The sequence below is a fragment of the Pangasianodon hypophthalmus genome, chromosome 15 (genome assembly GCF_027358585.1).
Source record: "Pangasianodon hypophthalmus isolate fPanHyp1 chromosome 15, fPanHyp1.pri, whole genome shotgun sequence".
Taxonomy (NCBI): domain Eukaryota; kingdom Metazoa; phylum Chordata; class Actinopteri; order Siluriformes; family Pangasiidae; genus Pangasianodon; species Pangasianodon hypophthalmus.
The window spans coordinates 13,451,631-13,461,639 of NC_069724.1; the positions used below are offsets into that span (position 1 = coordinate 13,451,631).

The 10,009-nt window shown below is 36.1% G+C and overlaps 1 protein-coding gene across 2 annotated transcripts in view; it reads left to right on the forward strand.

The window, feature by feature from the left end:
• The window catches only part of ppp2r2bb (protein phosphatase 2, regulatory subunit B, beta b), a 62,448-nt gene that overhangs the window by 32,023 nt on the left and 20,416 nt on the right, over window positions 1-10,009 (forward strand). The window lies entirely within an intron of this gene.

The window sequence follows — 10,009 nt, forward strand, 5'->3', positions numbered from 1 at the left end:
GTAAGTGGAATCTGTTTACTACCAAATAATACTAAACAAGAGAGATAAAAAGTAGAAGAGATGGAAAGGGATGGTCAAATTTAAACTGCATTCCTTGGGCTCAAAGCAGGATATAAACCTTTTATATGAATAATGTAAAAATGGTTTAAGGAACTCAAGTAATTATGAGTAATGAAACATTTAATTAATAAAATTGTTTAATTACTGATTATTTCATATTATTTTAATTATTATGTAGTTATGTGCATAACAACAGCAATAATGTTAAATGACACATGCCAACCCAAAATATCCCCAGCACGTCACATCCCATATAGCTACCTCTTCAGTTCTCTAAAGCACTACAGTATTCTATAGGGGCTCTACAGGATCACACTGCAATCTGTAACACACTTTAGCGCAGTTCCATATCAATTGAATGACCTTGCTTCACCCACTGACCTAGAGACAGGTTGCCCACCTGGGGATTAAAATCTATCATAATCCTTGTCTTCTGGCTCCTGTCCTCTCCCCAGTCCTCTTCACTTCATTTTTTCAACCATGCAGTGAATTACACACGTGCTTTCCCCTCTCTCCCATCACCACTGAAGCTGCGTCACTGCGACTGCATCCAGATTTAATCTTGTATAAAAAAGAACGATTATGGTGCATTATTATATGGCTTTTAACCGTTAACATGCACATACTACAGTGGTTTTGACAGTCAGGTGAATAAACTGTGAAGTTTTTTTTGACATGTTTATTCAGTATCAACGTGCTTAATGTACAGTGCACTTTCCTGAGGGAGAAAAATACAATCATTTTACAGAGGATCCTCAGAACATCGTGTTACATGGATTTTGCTTCAAATGAGCTCTCCTGTTCTCTTTAAAGAGACAGATCTCCTCACAACATGTATACGGAACATAACATTCTGAAAACAAAAGCAGAATATAAGAGAAAAAAACAACTAAAAGTGAATAAATTTAATTTCTTACCAAATTAAATTATGTCACAAAATGGTTCAGTGACTCTGATTCAATAAGGATTAAAAAAATAATAAAAATAAATAGATTAATAATAATAATAATAATAATAATAATAATACCATTTACAAATATTAATGTATAATTTGTGAATTTTTAGATTATGACCTTTTAAATATTAGAGTTTTCAAAATTGCTTTTATGCACCTGTGCTTTCCTGGTTATTCTCTGATCAAAATCCCCAGCATTTTTGAGAAAGTGTGATTGTGCCAGTACAAATTTTAACCATAAAATGAAAACTCCAGCACAGAAAATATGCTTTCACAAACCTTTGTGAGCACAATGATACAAAAGCCCACACAGTAATGGTAATAATACAACACAGTGAAGGTCTGAGCAATAAATCAATACTTGATGCCTAAAAATATTTCTCTGAGAGTTTTAGTATCTCCATAGTGCTTCATCAAATCATTAAGAAAAGAAGCTTCTTTTTGTTTCTGTTTAACATATACTGTATTTTAGCCTCTTGCTGTGTTTTTTCTGTATTTCCAAAATATTATTTGGTAAATTTTAAGAGCCTGAAAGCCTACATAACACTTGGTAAGCTTTAGTTTTAGGAGTTTACATTATGAATTAGTGCTGAACAAATGGAAGAGGCAGGGTCACACACTTGCACGCTCCCTCTCTAATCTGTGTGAAATTCTTAGGAGGCTTACCCCTGCCCCCACTAGATGTTTCTTGGGCACTTGCTGGCAAGTGAGTAGATGCTTAACCACCAGACATCCACCAAGTGGACTAAACACTTTAAAAGCCACTCACAGATAAACCAAATTTCAGTAAAGGGAACTGGAATTAGCGGTGGGTTTGTGGAAGTTGACATGTGACATTTAATGTATGATTAGGTTTGAAACATGAGCAGTATCTTACTGGAGTGATGAAACAACACACCAAACAGCGCATCCACATTGAATACTGACATTGAGCAAGTGCAGTATTTAATTGAACTATCTTGGGACATGCTCTGCACACCTCTGTCTTTAGCGGGAGCTTTAAATAAGGCTGGGTCTTTAGGGATAGCGCACCAGTTCAAAGGGAAGAGAACAACAAAAGAAAACAGACAGAGGGGGCTGTTAGAGAGAATAAATAAAGCGCTCTGAAACATATTAATTCTTATTAACCAGGGACCTGGCTGACCTAAAAACATTGTGCTTTCTGTCTCATGCTAAAACAGTGTAACCCTGCAAAATCTTTATTTCGATTGTGAAAGGAGAGAACTTATAAACAGATCTAAAGCAGCTTGCTACAAATAAAAGTGTGTGTGCCATGTAGTGTGTCATCCCAGATTAAGCTAATATATGCTGAGGTGTGTAATGCTAGACACTGACTTGCACATATCTGTGCAACTGTAGAGTAAAAAAATTGTCTGTGCACTGAGTTTTTAATGTACATTTTTATTTTTAGCCTTAGAGCAGATTAATGAGCATCCCTTTGTCTCTGCACAGTGTGAGACACAGCAGAGTTGGCCTGTGATTACCAGAAGGACAGAGTCTGGGTTGGAATAATTATTATGTTAATAAAAGCCCTTGTGTCAAAATATGTGAATTTTTTTTTTTTTTACATGCATGTCCTTGAGCTAAGTTTATACGCATAGTGACTTCAGTGCATGCTGTCATCTGGCTCAGTCATCCGGTCACAGACTTGTAAGGAAGTTTACTTTATTGTTTATCATCATTTATCATCATTGTTTATATTTTTTTAAATTTGTAAATGCCCTCTTTGGGACTACATACAGTAGTAAAGTATAAATCTAAAATTAAAAAATGTTGGGTTTCCAAATTTAATTTCTTTATCACTGTGTTTTATTTAATGGTAAAAAGAAGAATATAATATCTTATTTATACATTTAACAATTTAATTCTGTAATTCATAGACTGATAAAAAAGATTCTGGGCTTAAATCCAGTAAATTATGGTGCATTAGGGCAGGGCAAAAAACTAATCTTTATGATATCTTATTAAAAGTATTATTATTAGAAGTAAAATCTCACTAAAGTCTGTGTGTTGGTTTGAAGTGAAGTTTGTTCTGTTACTGTGTTGATTATATTCTAGACGGTGGTTTATGAACGGCAGTCCTGGGCAAGCACTGACGTGTATTGCTGTAAAAGTTGGTCCTGGGGATTGTGCTTGAGGATCCCTGATCTAGACAATAAAGCAACTTAAGAAATTCTTATGTAATTCTTATGTCTGTTTCAAAAATCAAGCTAACTAACAAAATAACCATTTGTTGATGGTTAAAAGTATATGATTAGTTATAAATGATAAAAAAAATGAAAATAATTGTTTGCTGGAACTCTAAACTAAAGCAGTGCAACGTCAATTGACAATTACTATTTGTACAATTTGTTAAATGTTTGAACAAAGTTAAACTGGAGAGTATAAGGTTCCTTTTCCTAAGAGCTACAATAGCCTTGTAGCTTAGGTGTAAGACTAAAGAAGCAATCATCAGACACTAAATTTACCTCAGTGGCTGGTTGACTGCTTATGTGGCCATAAGAAAAACTTTTTTTTTTTTACATAATTAAGGACCTAAAAGGTCCACAACATTGTCTTTTACCCCCATTCAAAAGAACTGTACAGTTCACAATGTTCGATAGAATAAAAAACTGAAACTACTAAAAAAAACAAATAAAAACAGGAAAACAGTCTTTACAGTAAGATAACACAAACATCACAATCATGACCGCTTCATGTACCATTATTTGATAGTGTTGTTTAAAACAGTGCTGCATCCTGGTTTAATATCTTCGGCTGAAATGGGAATTCCACAGTGGAGATGCTTTGATAGTGATACAGTGACCTATTAGCATATAGCTGGAGACAGGCACCATTCTTCTCTCAATGGCTTTTTGTAAACCAACCCCCCTGGTTTAACTGCATCCATTTCACTCATTTTCGAGATCTGGCTGTTTATTACTTTCACAGACAAGGTTGACCCTGAGTTTCTGTAACAGCTGTAACTCTCAGTGGAAAAATTATGGCTGTCTCAAACAAGTTCTTTATATTCACACTGCTAATGTCTCTTTTTCTAGTTCCCTTTATATCCTTGTAGGACCAGTCTGAATATCCTTCCACCTCTCTCTGTGCAGTATGTATACTGTATGATAAAGCTAAGCCATATTCCCTTTGGCTGATATGTTGCTAGCACCATGGTGTCTACCTTCATTGTAGGTGCCATGAAAGACAGATTTAATTAATCAGCAGATTAATTAGATTGTCTTTTAAGTGATTCAAATAGTACAACTACAAAAATCTTCAGTTGATTTCAGGTTGTCATTAAAAGTGCAAGAGAAAGTGTTAACAAACAGCTTGTAATCATTACTTATTAGTCACATACATTTGCTAGACCTTTTAAAATGTGCATATTTTAAATATTTTATATACGTTTTAAAATATTAAAAGTGTTTTCCTTCCTTCAACTCACCATGTTCAACCTAGTTCTGGTTTGTTAATAATAAGTTGAATCAGGTGAGTTGGGAGGAGGTAAAACACCATAATGTACAGGGCAGAAGGTACTCCCAGACCAGGACGGAGAAACACTGATAGAGGGTAAGCTGTGGAACAGCAATTTACTTGCTATTACAGAAGATCAGCCTCTAGATGATAAAGCTGACACAATAGTCATTCAAAAGAGTTTCCTGGCAAGGGAAACTTCAGTGCCTTGCAGATATGGACCATGATTACAGTGGTTAAATATAGTCATCCTTATCATTTTCTGTATCCAGCTCTATACACTCTTACCTCTAACTCTTAACACAAACCAACAAGGATTGCACAGGGTGCTAAGCTCCTTTGGCCCAATCCAATGTAATCCAAATAATTAACTCCACTGTTTATCTTGTCTTGATCATACAGGCCCAGGTATTTCATACTGTGATGTATTGCTGATGCTGTTGCAGTAGCAAAGGAGAACTTAAAGAAGTTATTTTGTTTGAGGCTTTTCAGTTAGACACTACTCTAAATGCAATACACACTGGGAGCCATTCTCCTTCAAATGGATTACTCCATTTACCTATTATCTGCTTGAATTGTTATTATGAGCTCATTAATATGAATGCTTTTTATGGTGGCAAATGCTGAAGGATCAGGTTCTGGACCATTAATGGAAAATTGATTTGTTTTAATGATGGACATTATACTTACTTCATTATCCCATATATTTCTTAAAATGACTCAACGTGGAAGAGTTTCCACAAATCAGTGTAATGTCATCTCTTGCACAATGTCTTTGTATGCTGTAGCATTACAATTTCCCTGGCTGAATGAGCAAATCCACACAGCCACATTACAAAATCTAGTGGAAAGCATTCCCAGAAGTGTGGAGGTTATTTAAAGGTTATTTAGTTTAAAATGCAAAACAATAAAAGATAGACAACATTTAAAAGGACTGAGGAGCACTGCTTTTGGGGGTTTTAGGCAAATCATTGCGTTCTTAGCCCGGGTATAGCCTACATGGTCATGTGACCTACTAATGATTGAGTACACCTTGTGTGGCTGCACACAATATACATAGAGATTATTTATCCCATGCAAATCTAACATAATTACTACAGATGTTCTTTAGCAACATTACCTACATATGTTTGAAAATCTTATTCTGTCTGAGAAGTACTTAGAAGAATAATAGTAGAATAACACAATCTGGAATCTGGACCTACCTCAAAAAAAATCTCTATTTTAAAAGTCTGACCTATTATTTTGCTTGTGCTAAAATTTAAAACAGCAAGGAATTCAAGCTAGATAGGTCGCTGTTGGCCTTTATCTCTTTACAACCAATACTATGAAACTCAAGGTTTCCAATGAGAGTCTAGATCATTGGGGTCAAAGCAACCCAACCACTCCATTCCACTTCACTGATATAGTAGATTGGAATGAATGTCCCATAGCGTGGTGCTCATGGTGAGCAGCATCAGCTGGTTCAGCCTTGGCGTGGGAATCAGGGAAATTTGTGATGGTGGCATCTGGAAAACACCTGTGTTTCTCATTAACACACCAGCCCAGGGCCTCTGTGCCCTCCCTTTTCCTCTGGTGTAAGAATGCAATAACGAAACAGTAGAGATGGAGAGATTAGCAGGTGGACACAGATGTTGGTGTTATAGAGATGAATATCGCCAGTATGAAGGGAGATGTAGAGAGACTACTGATGCTGGTCCAGGAGTGAGCAAATCCCGGAGTCACACAAAGGTTTATTAATGTTCACCATATGCCACATTTGTTCTTTCTTTATGTTTATTTCAGTTCACTTTAGCTCATTAGAAACTGGTAGCTATCCCATATTAGACTGTTAGTACAAACTGCATGTGAAACTAAGAGAGAAACATATTGAACATATCGAAACTAAAATGCTTTTCATATTTCATGTCCAGTTTTGAATTCATCACATTACATGCAGTAGCTACAGTATTAGTGTACGTAAACTGTTATATAAATATTAGGGATGACAAACTATTGGAATATTTCATAATGATTAAACATGTTATTTTGTGCAGTTAATCACAATTAATCACATTTTTTATTTGCTGAAATTTGATACATTTGCAGCTTGCTGCTATCTTTGGTTGATTTTGGTTTTAGTGAAGTAGATAGAGATTATCCTACAGCAGTATAAGATCTTAGTCTGAAAGCATTCTTAACATTAGCAGTATTAAGTAAGAGACAAATTAGTTATTTTGTATTTTAAGCAGTTCTTTTCTTTATATCTACTCTGTCTCCTTGATATATTACAGACACAATGCATAGGTTTTTGTTTGGTTTAATTTCCACATCTCCACATCCAGATCAGTTTGAAACACTTACAGTATAGTTTTGATTTTAACCTTTGTTTTTCAGTTTTTGTTTCTCATTGTCTTGTTTGGATATCTGAATAGCAAATGGTTAAAATGTCTCTAAAATATGTAATGAAATAACACATATCTCTTCTATCTTAGTATAGTAGCTTAGTATAGTAGCCTGGACATGAATTTTATTTGTCCTTGGCCATGCTGCACAGTCTGGGATTGATTTGATTTCTCTCTTCCTGTTGATGCAGAGGTTTATTTATGTTAACTAGCTCTCCACAGCACTGCAGTGTTGCGTAGAGTGCAGCTACAGTATCTGAGCTCAGCATCCCACCTCTATTCATTGCAATCCCCTCTTTCAGCATCCATTTGATGGGCTTCTGGAGAGAACAATAGATAGATAATGCCACAGAGAATTCACTCTTTGCAGGGGAAAGGCCTCTGACAGAAATATTGGAGACCAGAGAATGGCAGCCAGGATCTATAAAATCTATGTATTTAGTTTGTTGGCATGTTCCTGTTATTACACAAGTTTCTAAACATACACATAATAGAGTTCGTTTACAGATACAGCTGAGGCAACAAATTTACCTCACATATGGTAGAGCCTGAAACGGTGTCTGTCCTTGGACCAGTGACACCCGGAGTAGAAAGCAATATTTCAGCAAGAGGTGTCACATTTCTGTTTGGGTGAAGCCAGCTGAATGCTTATTTAAATCAAATTTAAATCGAAATAAATAGATTTTAGTGAATGTTGGTTGCATTTAAAAAAAAAAAAACATAGTTCTATATACTGACATACTATTTTAAGAGTCATACACAAAGTAAAACACTTCTATGTAAATCTTTGATCTGGAAAATCTAAAAAAAAGGCAGCATATCTGCTTAGTCCAAATATTTATTTTTAGTAGTCAAGTCAAACACATGTTGGCTTTAAGCTTGCAACCTTCCTGACAAATAAACAGTGAGGGAGCAAAGACCTCTGACCAAACTGTTGGCTGCTCACAACAGACATGCGATCTCTCTGGATGACAGAATGGGAAGCTGCGCATGGTTCTTATTGACTGGGGCTAGCTAAGCATGGATGCCAAGCCAAACAACCCCCTGGCCACTCTATTCCATCAGATTTATTCATTAAAAAAATATTTCAGCTCCAGCCCCAGGAGACGCATTCATTATTCCCACCAACACAAAAATGCTCCAATGCATGATGCGCTCAGCATAGTGAAAGAGGGAGCAGGTGGTGATGGTGGGGAGGTGGGCGAGCACAAGAGCACAGCCTGATTCGTTTAGATATTCACAGATTTTTCTGTCCACACTACAATTCATGGAAGCCATTTTGGAACTCTGTACTACTTGTTTGTGCTAGGTTTAGATACTGCAAATTTTTTAAAGTAATTACACAGTCAGGATTCTGGCTATGAAAAATGACAGGTGTTGCATTAGGGAGGTTGTATGTAAGTAATTATGTATTACATTATTTATCCGAATATGTATTAAATTTAAGTTTCTAAAAAAAAAATTTTAATTAAATTTTAGTGTTCTACATGGTGCTCTGCGACCAGCAGTGGCTCGTTAGCGCAGATTTTGGTGGAGCATAGGCTCAAATGACATTAATTTCAGAGGCTTTCACACATGAACTGGCTACCATCTAGTGAATTTTTAGAGATACCCAGTAAGTTGTGAGTCAACAACATACAGCATACAGTGCAGCTCATTTTGAGTGGTTTTAGATGTACCTTTATTCAACTGTGTTTGAGATAATATCATTAACAAGGGTTGGTAGGTTTCATTAAAATCTCAAAAACCAAACAAAAGACCTGAAACAAGCCCAAAAAAATTTGGGCATCTGAAAAGAGAGAAATTCTTCTTCTATTTCTCAGGCTTTTCATGGGAGAACAAGTTTTTCACAAGTATTTCTGATGTATTTACATTATCCACTCCATAACCCCCTTTCCCTCTCCCAGTATATCTTACAGTAGAAATGGGTGTATATATCATTGACACATTGTCTGCACTTACACTTTTCCTTTATTAGATTTAGTTCAGATTATTTGCTATAAAACAAGATCTTGGCAGCTGCAGAGCCACACTAGGGGTTTTATGGTAAAATTCTTTTTTCCTCTGCCTGCTAGGATCTTCTTTTTAGCAATGTAGCCACCTCTGCATTGTGGTCCAGAAAGCACATCAGCTTTTTATATATATAATCAGATTTCTACCTGACCAACACCTTTACCACTTTTACCTTGGTCAGCTTTTCAGTTTCCTCAGAGCTTTTAATAAAATCAGAGCCCTGACCATTGTTTTTTTTTTTTTTTAATTATTTCTTGGCATATTCCTGGTGCCTCTTGAGCTAAAATGCAAACATATTGTCTCTCATTTTAATAGTGATATGGCCTGTACCTACTCTATCCCTGCTTCCCTCTGCACTTTAATTTTAGGCTGGCCTCTGACACAGCATTATCTCCATCCACTCAGCCCTAAGCCTTACATCTCCTGCTGATGCTGTGTATGTAGGAGACACAGTGCCATTCAATCTCATCTACAAAACAGAGAATATTACATGTGCGACAGGACACTGGAATCTGCAATCTCTAGTGCTCACACGCAATAATATGAGCATTACCATTTGTAATAGTATGATGGATATTTGTCGGTGAGGATGCTCTCAGCTGTTGTGTATCTTGGCTGCCTCTAACCATTTATGATCATAGCTGGCTTTATTTTTTTTTTTTATGAATTATTTTTTCCTAGGTCTCCTAACCTATGCTAATTTGGTTTACAAACTACATTGCTCACTCCCTAACCTTGATAGCTACTGATAGGTAACTGAAAATTAACTCCACTTTAATAGTGAGTACCAATAAAGCCTCTTACAAGTGTATCAGTAATTCATTTAATCTTCGTATGTGCTCCTTTCTCCTGGAACTCCAAATCCCAGAATCCCCAGACTGAAACCACACCCACTCTTCCTATCTTCGTGAACTACTATCACTCCAGCTCATAACTGTTCATCATTTGGTCATGTGTGTATTTATACTCCTTAGGTTCACATGCACATTTCTTTGTCTTGTTCTCAAGTCTCTGCCTAGACCTATGAGCCCTATTCGGATTGGATTAGTATATCAGGGGGATGTCAGTAAGAAATGTTTTTACACATTTCTTTAAAAAAAAAAGGGCTTGCATCCAGACAGTAATAAAATTACCACAG